Below are 22,013 nucleotides of genomic sequence, written 5' to 3' on the forward strand. Positions count from 1 at the left end.
GGGGGGAGGGGTGGTGGTGGGGGTGTGGGTCTTGGGGGGGGGGGGTGGAGATGACAACTTCGCAGAGGCTGCTGTGCAATGCATGGGTATTTATTGGGGGGAGAAGTGGGGGAAGAGTTGATTTGATTTGATTTTTTCTTTCCCTCCCACCTCTTGATTAAAGGGTGGCGTGTCGCGCCCCGCGTTTCAGAGCTCGGAGGTTTGTTGCTGCGCAGTTCAGAAAGTGGGAAATGGTGACGCAGTGATCATTGTCGTCCAGTTTTAAAAAGCATCGGGTGGAGGGGGGGGGGGGGGGGGGAGGGGGCGGGGGGTGAGGGACAGGTACGTGGTGCCTTTCGGAGGCTTGCAGAGCAGCTGAGAGGGGTTAAGGATGAGTTGAGAAGGGAAGCTAGCGTGGAGGGATTAAATGTCATCATTTTGGCGTTGGGAAGTTGTTTACCTTGCTCTCTCCGTGTCTCCATGTTGGCAGCCTTCCAGCTCACATGTGATAGTCTTCCCTGTACTGCTGCATCATTAACTAAGTGGCTGAGCTTGCACACCATTGGCTGGGGTGGGCTCTGAGTCTAAACACTCGATCCTATTGGAGGAAGGGGTGATGGCAGGTGAAAACCTCTCCAGGATTGGCCAAGGACAGGGTGTCAAATCTAAATGTCGATTTCACTTGCTTCAAAGTGCTGGGAACTGCTTTGTGACTACAATCTCAGCTGGGTTTTCTTTCTGCTTTTTCAAAGCCAGGCATTTGAAAAGATCTCTCTGCCTTTGGCACTACGTCACTTTGCCCAAAGCAAAAGAGAAACGCAGCAAATTCCCTGGCGTGGCCTGCGCAGGTCGTGGTGGGTGCAAATAAATCACCCGGAGTGTGAATGGCGTCCGTGACAGGTGAGTTTCCTTCTGTTGCAAAACAAGCCGCAAAGACGCGTCAGCATTACAGCCCGCAGAGAAGGGGAAAGTCGTGTATTTGTGAGTGTCTCTTCCTTATAAGGGTACACGGTCTTATTGCTGAGCACCGGTACCCTTGCGGCAGAGAGGATTTGCTAGCCTGCTCAAGTGTCCCGGGCGGAGGCTGCGCCTGTGAATTGCGATGTATAAATACAGAGCGGGAATAGGAGGGCGACTGCGGCCTCAACTCTGCCGTAGACTACGTCAGAATAAAACTGCAGGGAAGTGAGCGAGGGCTGAATCTGAATTTAAAAAATAAATACAATTAGAGAGTGGGGTTGGAGGGAGGAGTTCAGCACACGGGGCCGGGCTGGGCAGGGAGCGGGGAGACCGAGGAGGACAAACAGCCCAGATCTGGCAAGGCCTGGAGATGGAGGATGAGCATGAGTCCAGGCCAGACAAGAGGCCATGTTTTTTACCCATTTCCCTGCCCTCCTTCTTCCCAGAGTGCTCCGCAGGGAAGAGGTTGGGTCCGCCCAGGTGTTTGGCAGATGCTGCTCAGCTCCCCGGCTCGAGAAGTCCCCGGATGGTGCGGTGCCTCGCGCTCTCACGCAGCAAGGAGCTTTCTGCCCTGAGCCTCCAGTCACGTAGAGGCTCCAGCAAGTTCAAGGATAAGGGGGCGGACGCCGTTCAGGTATTACTCATTTGCCGGGAGCTCGAGAGTCAAGTACGGTCATTTAGCAACAACTGTCATGGTTATAACCAGAGCGAACGCGGCGTGTTCTCGGCCTGGATCGCTTTTAATGGCCGTTTGTCTCCGAAAGGCGTATCCCGAGATACGCGTCGTATTCCCACAGGCACCCAGTGCCAGACCCGATTTCATCAGGCCGTATAGGGCTGCTCGAAGCCCTGGGGCAGGAAAGCAGAAGGGAGGAAGCCATTTCCCAAAGGGAGATCCAAGGGTGGAGAGCGCGCAGGCGCTCTCCGGAGGGGTAAAAAGCGCCTCCTTATCCCTCCTTCCATCCTCGCACCTTTTCCTGCCTCCCTCGCCTCCCCTTGCCTGCCGAGCTCCACCGCGCATCGAGAATCCCCCTTGCAGGTGTCACCGACCCTCCTGAGTCACTCAGCCCTCGCCCGTGGAGCTGACTCCCGCAGAGCTTCCGCACTTCCTGCGGTGCTAGATCCGCAGAGGAGGAGGAACAGCAACCGCAACGGCAGTCCCTGCAGCGAGGCCGATGGACATACACGCACGTCTGCCGGCACTGCTGCATAACTGCGCTTACACGCCGGTAAGCCAGCAGCAGAGAGATCCATGCAGAGCCAGCAGCCGGACCGAGAGCCGACGCTCAGTTGCTCGGGAGTGCGGTGAGTTGCATCTCTTCTGTTGAATGCGGTCCGTCCAGGTGCCCCTTGCGTTCACCACCTCTCGCCGGCAGGGTGGTGGGGGCTTTATTCACTTGCCACGCGTTCGGGGCTTGCTGCGGCAGAGGGGATTCGTGGAAGGAGATGGGGCTGGCAAGCCATCAGTGCAGAAAAGAGCAGGTGTCCTTTCAAAGCACCCCGAGCAGACACGGATCAGCACGCTCACGTTGGGTTCCTTGTCGCCTGCTGGCCCCAGAGAGGTTTGCGTCAGTGACCGAGTTCTTTTTTGGTCTGATTTTAACCTCGAATGGTAGCTACGTTCTCCAGCCCTCCCCGCGTGGGAATTCAGTTCTTTGTAAGAAAGAAATCCCACGATTTGTAAGAGAGAAATCTTGCAGGATGGCGTGCAAGAGACGTGGTGCTTTGCCGTAGGGGCGATGGGGGAAATGGACTTGTTGGGTTCCTGCGTGTGCTAGGGGCACAAACAACCGATTCACGTGGCCTGGTGGCTAAGATACTGAACAAGAGCCGAGAGGTCTGGGTTTTATTCCTTACTCTGCTGCTTACTTGCTTGTGAAGCCTTGGTTACTTGGCTTCATCTTTTGATGGTTCAGCTTTCTCCTCTGTAAAGAGGGTCTTCTTGCACATAGCTGCCTTAGTGCGGCACTAGGAGGCTTATTCACCGCTGGGTTGAGTACTTGAGGCACAACCCACGCAGATTTCCTGAGGTGATTTAACTGTGCAAGGACCATGCATGTGGGGAAAAGCAAGTTCAGTCTTTGCACCAGCCGGTGGTACGTGCTTGAGAGCATTACCTTGGTTTTATTCCTTCGCACCGGAGTGGGGCTGTCTGAGCAGAGGCAGCCATGATCTCTGCCAACATCGGCCGTGTTACATCTGTGACGCAGTCCGTTTTGTTGGAGGCTGTTGCCTGGGCTCTGTGGAGTGGGATGGGGAGGGCAGGGGCTGGAATGAGACGCACACTCGACGTCGGTGGTGAAGTTTGCATGTGTGAGCGAAGCAGCAGGGGTATCAGCACCTGTCCGTTTCACCGACCGGGAGCAGAGCAGGCATTCAGACGAACACGACAGCACCCCTAGCCATTTTGTTGCTTGCCGGGGAGAGTCGGAGCCTGCAGCACTGCTGCTGCTGTTAATTTCCATGTCATATAAATACAGTGCTCTGTGTCAGGAGTGCCGCCGATGCTGTGAGGAGGTTACAGGCTTTGAGCAAATGCTTCTCTTTTCTCATTTGGGAAATCCACTGTTATGGTCAACTCCTCCACAGTTTGTTTCCTTTTCCCACCCCACCAGAAACAGCCTCAAAGCCCATCCAGGGAAGCCAACCCCTGCCCTGCAATTGTTTTAACCCTGCGCAAGATGTTTTTTTGTCTGGGTGTGGCTGGGGATTGCCAGTCTTCGGTCCCCGTGACGGGGCCGCATGCCGCAGCAGCTAAGCATCAGCTCCAGCAGATGCCTGTGGATGGAGACGCACGCAAAATGCATCTCATCGCAGCGTTCTTGTACAAAATGGCCGTCGCGAGTTGCCGAGACGCCCTTGTTGCGCGGTCCAGGGTGCTCGTCCTCCCCCCGCCCCCCACATATTTTGCGGGATGGGATAATTGTGTTGCTGTGTGAGAGTTTTTTCCTGGCATTAAGAGGTGCCAGTTGGATTTATGCAGTGCATGCAGAGGGCTCGTACCTTGGACTGGCTCTGCCCGTCTGTGGCAGGGAGGGATCCTTCTTCACGGGCACAATGTCAGGCTGCCTCCTGCAAGGTCATTCGCCCGCCTCGCCATTGCCCAGCATCAGTTTTCTCGAACTCTCGGTTCCAATTTCGCCATTACGGCCGGCATTTGGGCCCAGAGCTGGGTGGTGCGGATGCCCTCTGCTTTTGCAATGGGCCAACTCCAGCTTTGGGGTCTCAATGCCAATCAAATCTCCCATCTCCAAAAATGCAGACCTGAGTTTTTGGGCACGAGCTGCTTTCGGGAGCAGGAAGCCACCCATTTTTTGGACTGTGGGCAGCAGCATGTTCTCAGATGCAGGCATGGAAGTGTTGGGGTGAGGGGGAAGGAGAAGGGAACCAAATCCATCCCTGCGTTGGGTGACCCTTGTCTGTTCTTCATGCCAGTCCTTCCTGCTTGGTGGCCTTCGTATCCCCTGAGTTGTGCTGCCAGGCGGGGGTGAGTGCTGAATCTGCTCAGAGCTTTTATTTGCCCGACTCTCGCCTGTTTTCAAGGAGCTCTGGTCCTTGTCAATCTAATGTGCACTCTCGTTTTCACATAATTTTTCCAGGGAAAGGAACCTGCCTGCTAATCCTGATGGCAGTGCTGACTCTTCACCCGCGGGGAGGCATATGTGGTAGCTTGTCTGCTAAAAACCAAGCCAACGCAGCATGATTCAGACCATAATTTTTCCGCAGAGGAGACACTGTTTCCTAGTTAAACCCAGACCTTCTTTCCCATGCACCACAAATGGGGCACGCGGTCCTTCCGTGTACAGTCCCTGGCTGTGTATGGGCTGATGAGCCGTGTTTACTTCAGAGCTGCGATTGAGCCAGGGGCACATGAGACTGACGGCATTCGGAGAGGGAGAGAGCATGGCATCCCAGGCTCAGACAAAACACGCAGAAGTCCTGGTACCCTGACGGACTGCCTTCTTGCAGCCTGTCCATTTATACAGCTTGAGGTCGAACTCCCAAATGGCCATGGTTTGAGTGAAGGGCAAGAAGATGCTGTGGTCCCAGACACATGAGTTAGCCCCTTCAGACAACACTGTCAGTTGAAGGAACTAGTGAAAAAGCAGAAGGGAAAACATTTGAAGACGTATTAAAACACAGACAGCTCATTGTCCTGCGGCATGCGTCAAGGGCAGCTTATATTACAGGAAGCCTCTTGCGGGCATTACAGTGTCTCCCTTCTAGAGCCCTTCTGTGATAAGTCACTCCCTGGTAACAGCCCATCATCCCTTTACAGGCATAGGAGGGGTCTCGACTTCCCTTGGGCAACGTCTAGAGAATGGCAGCGAGGGCAGTGGGAATTTTTGGGGTCCTGCAGTGGCAGAAGGAGTCGCGGCAGCGAACGTGTTAGAACAGCTTGCTAGCCCTGCATTCAGCGCTTCGTCGTAGGAGGGCACGTTTTGAAAAAAGCTTGCAAATGCAAAAGGCTTGTTAGGCTTCATCCAGTTCGGCAGAGGGCGGTTCGTTACAGTCTGTTCCCCAGCGTGTTGTCCAGACTAGTTTTATATGGCTGAAGTACGACGAGTCTTTTATCACCTTTCTTGGGAAGCTTTTTCACAGTCTACTAGAGCCAAATGTTGAGCGCTTCTCCTTAACAGCCAAAATGTCCCTTGGCTTAATTTCATCTCATCCCTGCTAGTTACAGCACCTTGCGTTGCCTTAAAGAAACCCTCTTCCCCTGCTGCCTGTGCCATTCAGAGGACTTGCTTTTCCACCCCAGGGCTCTCAAGCGTAGCACTAAAGCGTAGGGCAAACTGCGTGGCAGCACGATCATCCTGATGAGTCACGGCCACATAAGAAAATGGCGCCCCAATAATTAGCACTTCTCATAAGGCTGTTGTGTTAATGCTGCTTCCTCAAGTTCTGCCTGGCTTTGGGGCAGGCAATTCCGAGTCAAAAAGGCGTGGTGATTTTTGCACCGAGTATAATTCACCATACCTAGTGCGGTGGAGTACGCTCAAATTGGCTTGGTTTGCCGAGGTATCATTTATTCTTGCAGGGCCGGTAGGAAGGGTTGTGATGAGCTATATGATCGGTTGTTATTTCATTACCTTGTCTGGTCCAATTTTAAGCATAATGGCGCATGTTAATGCCTGTTGTGTATCCTGTGTGTGAGGGCTGGCAGAGCCGTAGGAGGCTGCAGGAGGATGAGCCACAGGGGTCTGCGGTATGAGCACTTCTTCCAGATTGCCGCAGAAGCCGGGAAGAGCAGGGGCAAGTAGATCTACAACTACATGGCTTCTCCAGACTACCCCGATGGCATTCCCAAACTACCCCTGCGATAGCCATGTCAACCTCACTGCCAGTCTGCTGTCTGGGAGGGCATAACTCTGCCTGACGCTAAGACGTACGGTCCCAGCCTGGCAGAGGTTGTTTTTTTTTGGTAAGAGGAGAGGGCTCTGCAAGCTCGATGCTCCATGGACCTGCACCTGAATGCGGCACAGATCATTCACAAGCTGTTTTCCTCCTTAAAACGGACTTTGTTTAGCAACCACCGATGCGAACAGGAATCGCCGGCCACGTTATTAAATCACTGGGTGCAGCAAGAGTTAATCCTGTAGCAGGTTTCCGTGTGGCAATAGCGCGGAAGGCAAATCGCCATAAAGGGTGACTCCTACATTTGTTCAGCAGCTGGTTTTCAAATACCTCCGCCATTTCAAAATAGCCACTCGGCCCCGCATCCCCAAAAGAATACCTGGCGTGATTCACTTGCATAGGAACTGGTTCTCCCCATGGTTTAAATTACTATTTAAAACCCTGGCCTCTTTTTTTCTCCCCAAAGCAGTGCGCAGTCAGGCCAAACCCTTGTTTGCTACTCAATTTAAAAAATATGCAGCTTGTTGATCTTTCTGCTCTGTTAAATGTTTCCAAGGTAAATATGTGTGGGTGTGCTGGCATCTTGGAGACTAACTTTACATTCTAATAGGAGCTAAAATTGATGGCTGATTTGGAAAAGGAAAGCTGGTTGTCCAGTTGTCGAGTTAGGATGAAACAGGACAAGCCTTTTGGAGAGGAGGCCCCATGACCAGTGTTCTGGCTATCTTTTTACTTCTGTGCATAATGTTTGGAGGACCAGAGCCTGTTGTTTCATGCCATTCGCTGTGTCACAGCCATCAGGTGCAAGACATAGGCTCAAAGCCGTCTCTGGGCTGTGTTCTTTGAGGCTGGTGTGCTGGAGTTTTTATTCAGTGCCTAAGGAAGCAAAATTCCTGTTGGAATCCGTCTTGGTGCCAGATGGGAAGACGGCATTGTCACAGCCTGGCCCTGTCCTGGGGCGAAGTGGTGCTGGAGTCTCTGGAGCAGGGTCACTTGTAAAACCACGTCTTGAGGATCTGCACTTGGCCCTACCGCAAACCTTGGGTATCGTTCACAGGTCTTCTGTGGGCAGCTTCCCAACCTACCATATTTCCTCACGTCAGAGATGGGAGAATTAGTTTGATCCTCGATTAATTCTGCGCCTGCACGTGGAATGGGGCAAAGGGGAAAGGCTTGATGGGGCCTGTGTGTCCTCCGGTGCGTGTCCCAGCAGCTTCAGGACTGCTTTAGCATCAGCTCAGCTGTCCAGGTTCCTGGCCCTGGCAAATAGAGACTGGCTAAAACACATGGTTTTCACCAGCCTCCCACCGGCAGCCTTTACAGGGCCAGTCTAGAGCACTTACAAAAGTGGGGAATTCCCCCTAAGCCGAGGGAGACTCACAGGGGGCCGTCCCTGCCCACTGTCAGGCCCCTTTACACTGTCAGAGAATGTGCAGCAGCTGTGAGGATGTGAAGCACTTGGAGGCAAAGCATTTGCTGATATTAGAGACAGCGGAAAATCCCAACAAACCTTGTAGAAATTCCACAGCTCTCCAGTTTTCCATTGGAAACTGGTCACAAAAATGTCCCGGGTAATCCCACCAGGTGGTGTTCATTTTCCAGAGAGGGGTGCATACGTGTGTGCATCTGTGCCTACGTTATAACATCTCGGTCTGCGTTCCCACTGTCCTGGGTGATGGGGTGCACACACACATCTTTAGGGTGAGTTCTACCACGTGTCGTTTTTTACTTCCTGTTGTAGCATCATGAACTGGTCTAATTTTTTTAACTTGCTGTCAACATTTCCCCTTCTCAGGGTTACCTGCCTGCCCAGGCAAGCCATAGGCTTTGAAGCAATCGCCACAGCTACCGATGCATCTCTCGGGAAGGTGAAGCTAGCAGTTGCCAGCCGTGGCGGAAAGCTACTGGTGGGAAGGGAGGCTTGGCGAGGCACAGGAATACTTATCTGCCTCTGACTGTGAGTAGCATCTATGTTTTAATTCTACTTGAAGCTGTAGACTGCAAATGCTTACCGGCACAGCACAGAATAAGCGATTGCATAAATTCAATTGCAAGTCTGAAAACAAATGAGCCATTTAAATTTTCTGCTGCCTCATTATATTTTTGTAAATGTTAGTCCACTTTGATGTGTCTGCAACCTTCCCCACTCTCCCCTTCTCTCCCCTTTTTTTCTATAACTATGAGGCTGAGTACAGTCTCGATCAGTACATTAACCGACTGAAGTCGCTGTTTTATGAAGTCATTTTGGCTCTGTTCCTTCTCTATAGCTGTCGCGTGGCTGCTGTCAGAACTGAGAGCACGAACAGCACAAGGCTGATTAAAGTGCCCCCTAATCTTCTTTTGTGTGCATGCATGCAGCTTCTATTTTGTTAAAAGGCTTTAGCCAACATTTAATTTAGCAGTTTCCTGCTCGTATTTCAGATGCAAGATTTAATGAAGTAACAAAAGGGGGGGATCCAGCAAAGCTATGTCACTTGAGAAGGTGACAGTTCTTGACTGTAACTCATTCTTAGGGAGAGAGCCTCTGCTTTTGATGTGAGCCTTGTAGTGAGGAAAACTGGGCAAAGGTTTGCAGACGCTGAACTGCATAAACTTGAAATTAGAACGTGGTTTCAAGTCAGCATGCAAATCTTGGTTATAATTCCTCCTCTACTTCCCTGTTTCTCCTGTTTGAACAGGATTGCCCTGATACCATCTCTTTTTTCTTTCTTCACTTGCTTCTCTTCCCCTCATGTTTCTGAATGCAGTTAAAGGACACAAAGCGGAAAAAAAGCCCCAAGAACGTTCACAATTGTGAGAAGTAAGAAGGGCCAGAGGTAAAACAACTTCACATTTGTGTCCAGTTCCTGGAAAGCCTTGGTGCCCAGGTCTGTGCCTTGAATCGTCATTATAGATACGTGCACAACGGGGAGTGTGAAGCACCGCGTTGTAGTGGTGCAAGTGACTGCAAATGTTGCAGGGCAAAGTAAACCAGCCAAACCACCCGCAAAAAACAAAACGCACACGAGCGCGTGCACGCACACACACACATGCACACACACACACACACACACAACCAGTTCAACCTTCCTGAGCAGGAAGTCTGAGGCTAAATAGACCTGATGATATTTAGAAGTGGTGAGAGAGGTCATTTTATTGTGCGCTGTAAAAACATGCAATTCCGTGTCTTAGTGTTTGCCTCTGGTAATTATGCTGTTCTGTTAATAATTCACTAGAAGCATTATCTAGTTCCCATTTTATAGCACAAGAGTTAGGGTGTTACCACGAGTTCCTGCTTCCAACAGTGGCTTTCAGCTTACAATTTGGTACATGTTTTTGATTTTTTATCAGAAATTGGTTTCTGAAGCGGTCACTTGAAAATCTCAGGGGAATTGGATTAGCCCATTTTAAGAAGAACCTTTTTCTTCCCCCCCCCCCAAAAAAAAACAAAACAAAACAAAACTGTGACAGGGAAAGCCTAGAACAGTGACTGGCCATCTTGACAGAGATGAACAGTCGGAAACAGATACTAGTTCACGCAGAGGGAACGGTTGCTAGGTGTGACGGTTAGTAGCTATGAACTTAATGAGACATGAGTAGCGCTGTGGAGGAGGCGAGCTCACTGGAAGAAGTGAGTAGGAAAAAAAAGGAGTAATGCCAAGTTTCCAAAGTTTCATGCGACTGTTTCAATTAACCATTTCTCCTGCAGCAAGAAACCACAATCCTGCAGTAAGTAGCACAGTGCCATTTCCCTTTCTTTTCAGAGAGTTTTGCTTCTGGTACTTTTTTTTTCTTTTTTGGCCCTTTGCATCTGCATGAAGGAGCAGAACTGGCATGTGATAGAAAGGGAGCGGGCAAAAGGATCCAGCTTGCTTAGGCCACCCTCTTGAACCAGAGCATCTTTCTCCATGCCTCATCCCTTGTCTTGACCCCTGTACTGACTGCGGCTGGCAGTGACAGCCAGGTGAAGCACTGTGGTCTGGCGTTTCACAGAACCAAGTGGCCATCCTTTTCCAAAGAGGTTTGAGGTTGGTTGGTGCCCCAAGTTTTTTGGACGCCCAAATTTCAGAAAGCTGAGCTCAGCTTCTCCAAAACCCACCATGTAAAGCGTCCAAAGCTGGGCACCCAAATATCACAAGTGACAACTGCAAATGTGAGCTGCTGGTCCTCACAGCCTATTACCACAAGAAGCCGCGCTGGCTTGGATGGTGGGAGACATTGCATACGGTAGGTAGCAAGCTTAAATAGCACAACAGGGCCAGAGCCTGGCTCTCGGCGGCCCATCGGGGTTCCCAGGATGGTCGCGAATGCCCAGCTTGTGGACTCAGCTGCCCCATGCTCTGTTGGCACAGGGGAGCAGGGGAGAGAGCGAACCGAGATGCGTACGCCAGGCACAGGAGTGTGCTGGGGCTGGTACAGACTAGCCCTCAGAAGCAGGCAGCCGAAACGGGCTCCCTGGTGCGACCGCTCCTTTCCATGCCCAGAAACAATCAGGTGCAGGGAAGAATTTGTCTCTTGCTCTGCAAGAATCGAGCTTGGGACATTCAATTCATTTTGCAGAGGCAGCTTCAAATGGAAGCTGCTCTCAGTCACTATTAACCAGGGAGCGGGGGGCTTTCAGCTATACTCTACTTCCCTGGCACCTCCGGCTTATTAGGATGTTAATGTAAAACTGTTCATGCTGACCAGATGAGGTCCTTCTGAGGCTAGTGGAAAGATCAGGGTGTGATTTAGAGTTGGTTGTGGTGGCATTTGTTTTATTTTCTTAATAAATAGTTGACTGCCAGTCCTTGCTTCATTTGAACATAACTTGAACAGCCTCCTGAAGATCCCTTACAAAACCTGGCAGCAAAATCTGCCGTTCGGGCCAAGCATAACTGAGGTCCACAGTATGAAACCTCAGCTCACTTCAGAACTGTATGGCTTGGACTTGTAGGCAGCATTTGATACTGACCCAGTCTTTTCTTTGGCACTTTTCTGGATTAGCGGGCAATAATTTTCTGCTAGGTGAGATGCAAATTATTCTTACCACCTAAAGGATTGAAATGGCCGTATGTCAGGCAGCTAATTCTGCTCATGTATATGAATCATCAGGGACATTGCTGACACAAATTTATCATCTGAAAAGCGCTATCCACCGGTGATAGCTACAGTGATGTTTTCAACCTAAAGAGATGCATGAAAAAATCACCAGTTCTCAAACACAGTATTCTTGGAGTAGGCAAATAGGTCCTTAGCCCGAACAAAAAGCATTTCTATACCTAACTCCCCCTGATTTAAGGAGGAATGAGACACCTACATACCTTGAAGGTCTGGATGTTATGGCTTATAGTTGCAAAGAAGGTGATAATACGTAAAGCCTATCTCCCAGGACATCGTGTACTTCTTGTGAGGCTGAAAAGATTGCAAGTCAGGAGACGTGACCCAGACACAAGGCATGAGAAAAACCCTTTTTACATGGCCGCTTTTGTGGCTGTAACAAATGCATCCAAGTAACTGGTACCAGGCATAAGGCTGGAGGAGGGTTTCCTGCTGGTTGTGATATTTTCCCCAAAGAAGCAGCTTCTGGTTATTTTTTTTCTATTTTTAAAGAAAAAAAAAAAAGACAGGCAGACCTGAGGATGCGTAATTTTTTAGATTTGCATTTCAGATTCGCTTGCCATTCAGACCAAGACACAGACCTATCACTTCCTCCTTTGTTCTGGCTCCCCTGGAAAGTTCTTCTAACATTGCGCTGTGATTTGCCATGACTTTGTGCTCTGCGATATTAAGATGGAAATTCATGCTCTGGAACCTGAGGTGCAATTGAGAAGCCAACCCCCGCAGTGGGAAAGGTGAGGTCTGTTTCTGAGCGTGAGTTATGGCCACACAGATCATTCAGTGTGGGGCACAGTGAGGCAGGGCTCCCTGTGCATGCTTTTCTCCCGTGGTAAGCAGAAGCAAAGTGAGGCTGCCTTGCCCTCGGTGAAGGAAGGGGTAAACCAGCATAGTTTTGCTTCCACTTACTGCAGGGTGAAGAGCATTCACACAGGAAGTTAGTGTGGAGCATAGCCCCACCCCACTTTTACTTGGTGAAAAACTTGCTGCGTCCATACCCTCGCTTTAATCCTGACTATACACCAGCGAGAGACGACAGCTTAGCTCAGATCAACTGGATGTGGAATCTGTACTAGAGCTATAGAAGGAAAAGGATGGATGGGTACGGACAAGTCTGCTGCACAGAGCTGGACCTGGCTTCTGCCAATCCAGGGGAGCTAGTTATTATTTATCCTTCCCCATTTTTATTGTGGCAGCTTTGCACACTGGGCACGGCCCCAAAGAACAGTTGGCAGAACATGCTGAGGGATGAGGATGATGGAGCCTTACACAGAAGTTGCATGCAGCAGTGTGCAAAGACACAACTCCAACCGACGCTGAATTCAGATTTCAGAGTTTGTGCAAGGAAGGGTGAGTGTCTACATTGCAAGTGAGCGGCTGAAAGACTCAATGGGTCACTGCAGTGGAAACCACTGCTAGGGCAATTATTTATTTCACATTGCCTTGCTATAAGCAGAGTACTGAACTGGCACCAAGGACCACATTTGCATGTTGAGAGGCACTGTGGCGATGTCACACTTTCATTTCCCTTCCTTGCAAACACAAGCTTGCTGGTGCAGAATTGCTTCCATGGTTTTACCTCTTACCCTTTTCTGCTTGGCTCTGGGAGCTGAATTTAAATACAGCAGTGTCACCTCTATGACACGTGGCCTTCTGGTTGTTTTGAAGCTTGCTACTTTCTTTGGAAACCAGGGTTTACAGACAATTTGCTATTATAGTCACTGCAACTGTGTGTGGTGCTTGGCAAAGCTCTAGCACAGGAAACATAAAGCTGATCGCTAGGAGCTCTGAACTCAAGGACAAGCCATAAGCAGTTCACTATAATGACACCACAGGTGCTTCCTTTTGGCTCTTCCCACCACCCCAGTGTCAGCCAGATCACTCCTACAGGCTGCCCAGCCCTGCCACTGCCCCGGAGGGATCACAAGAAACTGGGTGGGGGTGATGTTAGGGGAGTAATGCCTCCAATATGCTCAAGGGAGAAGAGGATGTTTTTTGGCTGGGTAGTTTCAACATGCTTGCACTATAATGGCCTGATTGGAGTTGGGATGATTCTCCTGGGTGACTCATTCTGCATTGCACTGCTCTTTTCTATCAAGCAGGGATGCGGCAAAGATCCTGGCATTCCAGCTGAGAGTTAAAGGTGAGTAGTCTCACCTCGCTCCCATTTCAGAGTGCCAACTTGGATCTTTGCCTTAAACCACTCTTCGGCAAGCAATCTCAACTGAAACATCCCACGGAGTGCATTTCCTTCCTGCACTACAGAAGGCTCTTTCAGTAATACACATGAGGGTAGCATAGGGGAAAGTCATTCATATGGGCTACCTCCATCTTTCTTGCTCAGCACCTGGGGGCCACTCTAAGAAACACTGCACAGTCGTGCAGCGTAGGGGCACCGAAAGGTTCTGCGTGATTGCAATGGCTTTTCTGACGTTCTAAGGTTAAATGCCATTTTTAATGTCTGCCACTAGTAAACAATTCTGCAGTGTGACGAGGCAGGTGGTTCATGATGCCAAAAATATAACTAATGTTCCGGTCAAGTAACCAAAGCCTGGCCAAGACACTTATGTGTTCCAGATGTTGGAACAAATCCAGTTTCTGAAGTTAGCCTACCACGTGTGTATGTGAGAGCCATGTTTTCAAACACTACTGCCTAAGTACACCTGCAAGATATGCCCATTAGCCTCCGGAAAAGTCAATGGCTGCAGTGGGAAATGTATTAAAGGTTTTGGGTGTTGTTTTGCAGTTTTTGGAAAACTGCCTCTCTTCAGATACTACACAATTATTTCACTTCCCAAAACAGGTCTTAACCCTTGCCCATGTGCATCGTGGAAAGTGCATGTGGCTGTCTTGATAACCTGCATTCAACCCTACGTGGCCTATCCAGTCAGTCTCCGGATGAGTGAGCAGGAATAACTGGTATCAGCTTTTGGGATGAATGCAAGTGAAGACCACGGTGGAGAGTGGGGAATGAAGAGTTTCCCTCCAGCTGCTCTTTAGACAGTCAGGGCACGTTCTGAGGTAAGCCAACCACACAGAAAGCCAAGTCCTCCCACAGGTCTGTTTTCATTTCTAAATGAGACGTGAGAATCAAAATATTTGCTGAAAAGTGAAAGAAAAATGTAGTTCTGACACTAGCCTAAGGACTTCCTTCCTCCTTTCAGGGACCACCTACAATATAGTATGGATTATTTCCTTACGATGGTGGGAAATTGGCTGTGAACGCATAGAGTTCTGTGTTATGTCTGGCTCTCTCAAAAATGTTCCATGATAACAATCTGCAAAAAGGTTTGGCTAATTATGGCCGAGCTCACCGTGAAACCATAGTACATCCGTGTAGCTCTATTACCCACAACCTGAGCAAACAGTCTCTTAGGCAAACATTACTCAAGCTGTTGCCTGAGAGTTCTTCTTTCCTCCAGATAGATTATCATTCAGAGTGATTTAGATGGGCAAGAATGGGGAGAATGCAGTAACACTTCCATGTCACCAGCAAAGGGTCTCAAGCCGCTGAGTCACTGAAGTGTGGTCACTTCCAGGATGGAAGGCAGCAGATAACTGGCCCCTGACAGGACAGGAAGTTCTGGACAAGGACAACAGAGTAAATCCCTCCTGTCACCAAAAATGGAGTGGGATTTTTGGCTTTTGGGAAGAGCTCAGTTTCTCATTTTCCATGCAACATTGCTCCTCTTCTCTCTGATGCTGCTGGGCTTAATGTTCAGCCTCCTGCTCAGATCCTAAACCATCCCCTCAGGTTATAGATGTGGAAGCAAGGTCTGATCTAAGAATGCATTCACACTTGGAAGGCAGGAAGATGAACCGGCTTATGTGGTGTTTTCTCTCTCCTCCATCAGTGTGTTAGTTGTGGGGAAAGCATCTGGAATCCAATCCCGCTGCCACACTTGTAATGTGGCTGGTGTGACACACTGTATGCCTGCAACAGATCATGTGCATTACTGAGTCTGCCTTTGGGACACAAGCAATCTCTGATCAGTAGGCCACACAAAGCAATAGTGGAGGAAGGAAGAGAAGACCTGAATAGTGGTTGGAAGATTCTGCTGTTCCGTGAGCTTGCTTTGCCAGAGGCAAAATGGCATATGTTTCCAGGCTGATTTCCTGCCTCCCCTGTAGGATGGCCTTCTGTAGGCCCTCACTGTTCCAGGTGCTCCAAAAGCAGGTGTGTCACTTCCCTTAAAAGTGGCTGCAGTCAAAGGCTTTGAAAGCAGAAGCAGGAAGACCTCTCTCAATGTCGTGCTTTCTAATGTTGTGCGTTTAACTGAAATGACTGTTCACCGAAGCAAGCATATTTCTGGTCTGGAGGGAGGAGTCCTCACTGGCGGGTAGGTATTCAGGCAGGTCAGACCCTCAGCACCAACATGCTCCGAACAAAAGGGGCTGAGAGCAGCTGAGACTCGAGGCTGTGTGGGTGTGTGTACATGCGGCCGTACCTGCCTCCTGGGGTGCGGTGCGATGCTTCCTCGTGCCTCTGAGTAAGCAGAATTTGGCTCTGGCCATCCTCAAGTTTCAGCCTGAGGAAACAAAATGGCTGTCTGTTCCTCTGAATGCCTTCGGATAATACATCTTGTCATCTGTAGCGCATGAATCACAAGCGCTTCCTCCTAATTAACACCATCGGGGGGTTTTCAGAGAACAACACTGGGATTTTTTTCTCCCTTATTCCAACACTCTGTTTTGTGTTGGTTCTTGTCTTCAGATGGACTTTGGCCATTAATTCTTTTCATCAGAACAGATTATGGGAAGTACGCACTTTCGGTGCTGTGAAGTAACGCTGGGTTTCACGTATTCCTTGTTGAACTTACAAGTGCTTGGGGGGTGGAAATCTTGCAGGTGTAGCTGGCCGCAGCTCACGAGTGAATCCCTGCGTGGTCTGGCGGTTCACTCAGGGTTTCTGGGTGCATCACTGACTTAGTATGTAACCTTGAGAACTTCACTATGCTTCAGTGGTAAGATGAATAATATGTACCTGCATAGTATAGGGGTTGCTAGATCCCATTGACATTTCTGGCATGGCTGAAAGATGAAAACAAGCCAAATGTTATTGGCTTTACAACCTGCTTGCTGGTATTTCTCTGTTTGCAGCATAGAAACTCTGGAACAAAGCAACTGCTCAGTTCCAGGCTTTCAGGGAGTATCTTTGGAGACAGAACCCTATGGATTTTGGTGAATGCTGGAAACCAGGAGGATGGTTCAGGGGATCTGGCACTTCTGTCAGATGCTGTTTTCTGTAGTTCCAGTGACCCACTCAAGCATAGATTTAATAGATTTTAGGGTCAGAAGGGACCTATTAGATGATTGAGCATGAGCATGCCTACTTCTCACTAGAGCTCCACCGTGCCAGTACAGTTAAAAATGCTGACAGCCAGAATGAGAAAGGAAAGGAGGAAAAAGAAAGGAACGGTGAGGTGCATGGGAAGACATGGGGGAGGGCTAAGGGGAGGATGTACAGAGCCGCTGGGGGGGCATGGGAGAGAACAGGGCCGTGGCAAGGGGGAGGGAGCAGACATGGCATGAAGGAGTGAAGGATTATTGCAAGTCTTCGGGAAGGAAGTAGAAGTGGAGCCTAAAGGAGAGATGCAAGGAGTCTGCAGAAGCACGTGGCCCCTCTAGCTGTAACAGATGATTGCTGCATTTCTGCTGCCTCTCTCGAGCCTGCTTTCAGATGCTCCCTTCCAACTGTACCAGATTGCTGATGGAATATGTAGATGTGAATGCATCCTTTCTGATGGGGATGCCCTGTAAAGTGATACTGCTCTGCACTCTTTCATCCCAGAATCGAAACACGCTTTATGAAATGGGGCAGCTGTAGCTTCAAAATGTACTGCGTGACCTTAGGTGAGGCACTCACAGGATCCAGGTCTTTGAACACCCACTTTCCTGCTTCCCTTACGAGGCACTGCCTCTTACTGTTATGCTGTTTCCACTGTAGATCTGGCAGGGCATTCAGTTAGACTAATCCATCTGAGGCAGGAATTGCTTTTGATGCTCAAGTGACATGAAGCCACTGCCCAGTGCTGCCCAAGCAGCTTTTAATGGAAGCACAGCTAATTCAAGTGTGTCTGTGAGCTGCTGTGTCCCATTTATCCTGTAGACTCCCTAAAATTTTGCAAAGCTTTTTGCCTACTCATCTGCAACATACGTATACATGTTGCGTTTGAAACTGGTTAGCTGCAGGCAGCGCTAAATGATTCCGTATTAATTGCCCAGATATAAAAACCGGTATCACACAGCTGGGTGTTTATTTAGTACATTAAGAAGAGTGTTGTTGGTTTGTTCTTGTTTTTAATTTAAACCCTTACTTTCTCAGAAGTAGGACTGGCTGAAATGCACTTAAGTTCAGTATTTTAGTATTGCGACACTACTCGAGTCAGTGGGACTGCCTGCTCTTCCCTGTTGACCGTCTTCTTTAGTTTTGCTCTCTGGCTAAGTCTGCCGTTGCCTCTTCCATGCTGGGTATTTTAGTTGATGCAGAATGCCACGCAACTTGACACCAAAGGGAATAAGGGAATAGGTGACTTGGTTGCCGATTCATTACACCGCAGTCTGCAGCATGACTCTGTTTCAATTCATTACACCTTGACAGGTACTTGAGGCTCTTTTTGCATCTGATGGATGCTTGCAGCCAACATTAAATGGTCTGGTTTCTTAATGGGCAGGTGTCTACATAACACAAATCACCAAACTAACCGTTTGTCTTCAGCCTCTGCTGAGACTGAATTAGCCCTTTTCTCTCAGGCAGATGGGTTGGAAGCTTTGATTCCAAGTTATTTCTTTCCAGGATTGCTGCAGAAGGTTAAGCCTAGTAACACTTGCGCCTGCATTTCCTACTTCTGGGTCATATGCTCTAACCACCAAGCCAAAAGCTAGGAAGGTTTAAGAACATCTTTCTTTTCTGTTAACCTTCTCAGTTTCTAGCTTGCTGCTTTCCTAGCAAAGCACCCTAGCCCCTAGGCCACAAGGTAAGACTTAGTGAGCATGCCATCCCTGGTGAAGCTGGCCCAATGGACAGCCAAGAGAAAGACTTGTGAAGCCAGAAGCACTGCAGCCTTGAGGGAGTATAACATCTGTTCCACTAAGCCATCTGGAAAAGACAGGGGGTCTTGGTGTTGACCCCACTGTGGCTTGCAAGTGCTTATGTATTTTGCATTTAATTGTCCCTGCCAAAGCAAAGAGACAGTGAGCTAGAGTGCATGGAGGTAGGCAGCAACAAATTAAATTCAGCTTTACGGAGGCTAGAACTCATGACCCTTAAAATTTCTACATACTTTTGAGGAACAGTGCAACCCACTGAGCTACTGCAGCTGGTTTGTTAAGCTTTTGGTCCCATGTATTATCTTTTCTTCTGCCAGCCCTAGGGCTCAGCTTCAAGAAGAGGAATGTAGCCTGAGGCTGAGAGGAGGAGACTTAGAATTTTAGGACTATGAGTTCAACTCCTGTGTGGGGATTCAGAGCGAAAAGGTGGAAGGGCCCTGGTCATCCTCTTACTCCTCGATTGTGTAACTGTAGCCTCGGTGGTGCTACGGGCTGTTCCATGCAGAGCAGGCTCTAAGACTGACATATCTCTGAGGGCTGCTTTGGGAAAATGTACATTGGAAGCTGCTTCTATATTGTCGTAGGGGTACAGAGGAGCTATGCCAGGCTCTCTCTTGGCTAATGGGGACACTTCTTATATTCATACTGACAAAGCAATAGTCATCTACCTCACCTGGCAAGTCAGGCTTGCTGTCTCTGCCCTGCTTCTGCCTCCAAAAGGCACCTTAAGCCAGAGGTCTCTGAAGCACCCACTCTTGCATGCTGGGTGGCATCCACGCCATCTCATGCAGCCACAGCTATTTTGAAGCATTTTAGCCAGGGGTGGCAGAGCAGGGTGGATGTGTGTGTGTGTGTGTGTGTGTGCGTGTGTGTGTGTAGGGGTTTAGGTTGTAGCCGTGTTGGTCGTGTTGGCTCCATTTCATCAACCTGCTGGATACTAGAGATCAGGGACTAAACATAGACATTGGATTTTTGATACGTTACAATCTGCCTGGCAACTGACTCCCCAGCCCAGCCCAGCCCCTGGCTTCTTTACTTTTCATTCCATCCAGGAAGAGCACACACCGACTGCTGCAGCTTCCTGAGCCTGACGAAGGGTTTTTGAACCCGAAAGCTTGCTTAATAACTATTCTCCAACCATTTGGGTTGGTCTAATAAAAGATATCAAATTCACCCAAGGAACCTTGTCTGTCTGTGTGTGTGTACACACACAAGTCCGTATATAGACATACAGACATATAGACATACATATACGTGTGTATACGCAACACACACACACATATAATATAATATAATATAATATAATATAATATAATAAAAGGTTTAGTCTGTCTGTGTGTCAGAGCAATCATATCAGAGAAGAATTCAACAAAGAAAAGTTCCTTCTAAGCCAGGAAACCCCTGAGCCAGGCAGAGAGCCAACAGTTTGCAGCATCTTCTCTTTGAATGTCACTCAGGGGTGGGGACGCACAGGAAACCGGGCTAAGGAATTGAATCCAACCTTATATGCCTTTCCTTTTTAGGACCGGTCTCTGTGTGAGCCTCTGGTGGATGGGGAACTTCAGGATTAACAGAGACATGCTGAAAGGTACCGGCCCTGCTTCCATGTGTGTGCGTGTGCATGTGTGTGCGGTAGCTAGATCCCAGGATTCGTGGAGACTGCGTGGACATGGAGGTATTGATCGTTGAGACTTCGCTGTGTTCTACATAGGCACAGCTGGCAGGCACAGCACATGCTTGCCCTCGTCCCTGACGGTGCATGATGGAAGTGGCCAGTATCAAAGACTTCCAGTGGAAAACCCTGGCGCCTCTCCCCAGCCGCAGGGTCTACTGCTCCTTGGTGGAAGAGAAAGGTCAGGTTTTTGCCATCGGGGGCTGCGATGACAATGGTGTCCCCATGGACTGCTTCGAGGTGTACTCCCCAGAAGCCGACCAGTGGAACTCCCTCCCTCCCATGCCCACGGCCCGGGCTGGGGTAGCGGTGGCCACCCTGGGCAAGCGGATCATGGTGATCGGAGGGGTTGGACTGAATCAGAAGCCCCTGAAGATCGTGGAGATGTACAACATCGACGAGGGCAAGTGGAAGAAGAGGAACTCCCTGAGGGAAGCAGCGATGGGCATCTCGGTGACCGCGAAAGGCAAGGAGAATTTGTTTGCTACTGCAGGCGTGTGGCTGGCGGGGAGGTGTGGGGAGCACGGCAGAGAGGAGTGGGCTGGGCAGAAGGGCTCCAGGGGCAAGGGGGGACTCCTTCCGCTGACGAGTCTAGTTTAAAGCCTGCCGGAGGAGTTCAGCCAACCTGAAAGAGAACACACACTTAGAGAACACATTTAGTTTAAGATTGAAGTAAAAACAAATATAACTTAATTGGAATGAGTTCCAAACAATCTGCAGGGTTTTGAAATAGGAGTTTCATTACCAGGAGCAGCGACCAGACAGTAGAATTGCACAACCAAGGATGTCTTGATTGGTGGAGTATGAAGACTATTAAACGAAAAGAGGGTCATTACCACGTGTGGAATGAAGAGTTTAGAAGGGGTCAGGTAGATTATAATGAGCCATGTAGTCAAGTAACTCCCTCAGCACTGCCTGAATAGAAATGCTACCGGCAGGATAGGCTCCCTGGGTTTGTTCTGCTCACATTTATTTCTGAGGCCCATTAACCCGGTTTGCAGAGGTACTGACTGCTCAAGACTTCATGGACATCTATGGGAGCAAGGAGCACCCAGCTCTTCTGCAAACCGGGCTGGGCTGGCTCCTCACCCCACGCTGGCCCTGGGGCTGTGTGCATGGGGTGGAGGGTGCTGTGTGCCCGGGCAGCCCGTGGGGTGCGGGCGAGCGGGGCCCAGGGCACTCCCAGGACAGCTGGGCACTGCGTGCTGCTGCATGGGGCTGAGCCTCTGTTTTCCAGCACCCTGAGCTGGGCCGGCTCTGTGGGCAGCACCACAGCCTCCAGTGTGGCCTTGGTGTAGCTGGGGCAGGCCCGAGTGCCTAGCAGGGCAAACACCATGTATCTGGGTCCATAAAAGCAGTTTTACATAAGTGCCCGGGGGTAACTGCTCTTCTGGCGTGGTTTGGTACTTGCCGAGGTGCACATTATGGAAACGGAAGGCGTCTCCCGAGCTTGCTCCTGCAGCCATACCGCTGAGGGCAAGCCAAACTTGGGAGCATCCGAACCCCAAGCCTCCGGGCATGGGCCTGCATGTAGGATGCCTGCCAAAAGATGTTCAATCCATCTGAAGCCCCTGGTGAGGGTAGGGAATGTTTGCTGGTTGTAGGGCCACTTATGCTTCTGGACTGACTTATGGATTTGGACTTGATTTGGCTCATTTGTTTTGGAACATAAAAGCTTCTTTTAAAAAAAAGAAAAAAGCCTGGGGCTTGCCCTGATCCTGCCTGGCTGTCGACACTTGGTGCTGCACTGGGACTGGGAGCCCAGGCTAGGCCAGGCTCAGGCCACAACGGACATGGGCCCGTGGCCACAAGGCGGCACCAGCACGGCCCGAGGGCCCCGGGCATCGCACTGCCCGGAGTCCCCGCCCCGCGCCGCACCGGCCTCCCGGGGCCCGGCCGGGGCTGCAGCGCGGGGCGG

The 22,013-nt window shown here is 49.9% G+C and overlaps 2 long non-coding RNA genes across 13 annotated transcripts in view; one reads left to right on the forward strand and one right to left on the reverse strand.

The window, feature by feature from the left end:
• Positions 1-509, reverse strand: part of LOC112551530 — a 4,275-nt gene extending 3,766 nt beyond the window's left edge. Inside the window, exon 1 of the long non-coding RNA XR_003095833.1 lies at positions 440-509. This is a non-coding gene — a long non-coding RNA (uncharacterized LOC112551530). The remainder of the gene's footprint in view (positions 1-439) is intronic.
• The window catches only part of LOC102386109, a 21,235-nt gene extending 674 nt beyond the window's left edge, over positions 1-20,561 (forward strand). Inside the window, exons 1-9 of one of the 12 annotated variants that reach the window (XR_003095821.1) lie at positions 17-879; positions 1,386-1,573; positions 1,979-2,244; positions 8,093-8,254; positions 9,045-12,110; positions 12,288-12,475; positions 12,570-12,723; positions 14,177-14,394; positions 19,947-20,561. This is a non-coding gene — a long non-coding RNA (uncharacterized LOC102386109). Of the gene's footprint in view, positions 1-16; positions 880-1,385; positions 1,574-1,978; positions 2,245-8,092; positions 8,255-9,044; positions 12,111-12,287; positions 12,476-12,569; positions 12,724-13,475; positions 13,517-14,176; positions 14,395-19,946 lie in introns of those variants that run through there. The other 11 variants (XR_003095819.1, XR_003095828.1, XR_003095825.1 and 8 more) reach the window with 11 other exon arrangements.
• Positions 20,562-22,013: the final 1,452 nt, after the last annotated feature.

Source organism: Alligator sinensis, unplaced genomic scaffold (assembly GCF_000455745.1).
Source record: "Alligator sinensis unplaced genomic scaffold, ASM45574v1 scaffold1499_1, whole genome shotgun sequence".
In the NCBI taxonomy this organism is placed as follows: domain Eukaryota; kingdom Metazoa; phylum Chordata; order Crocodylia; family Alligatoridae; genus Alligator; species Alligator sinensis.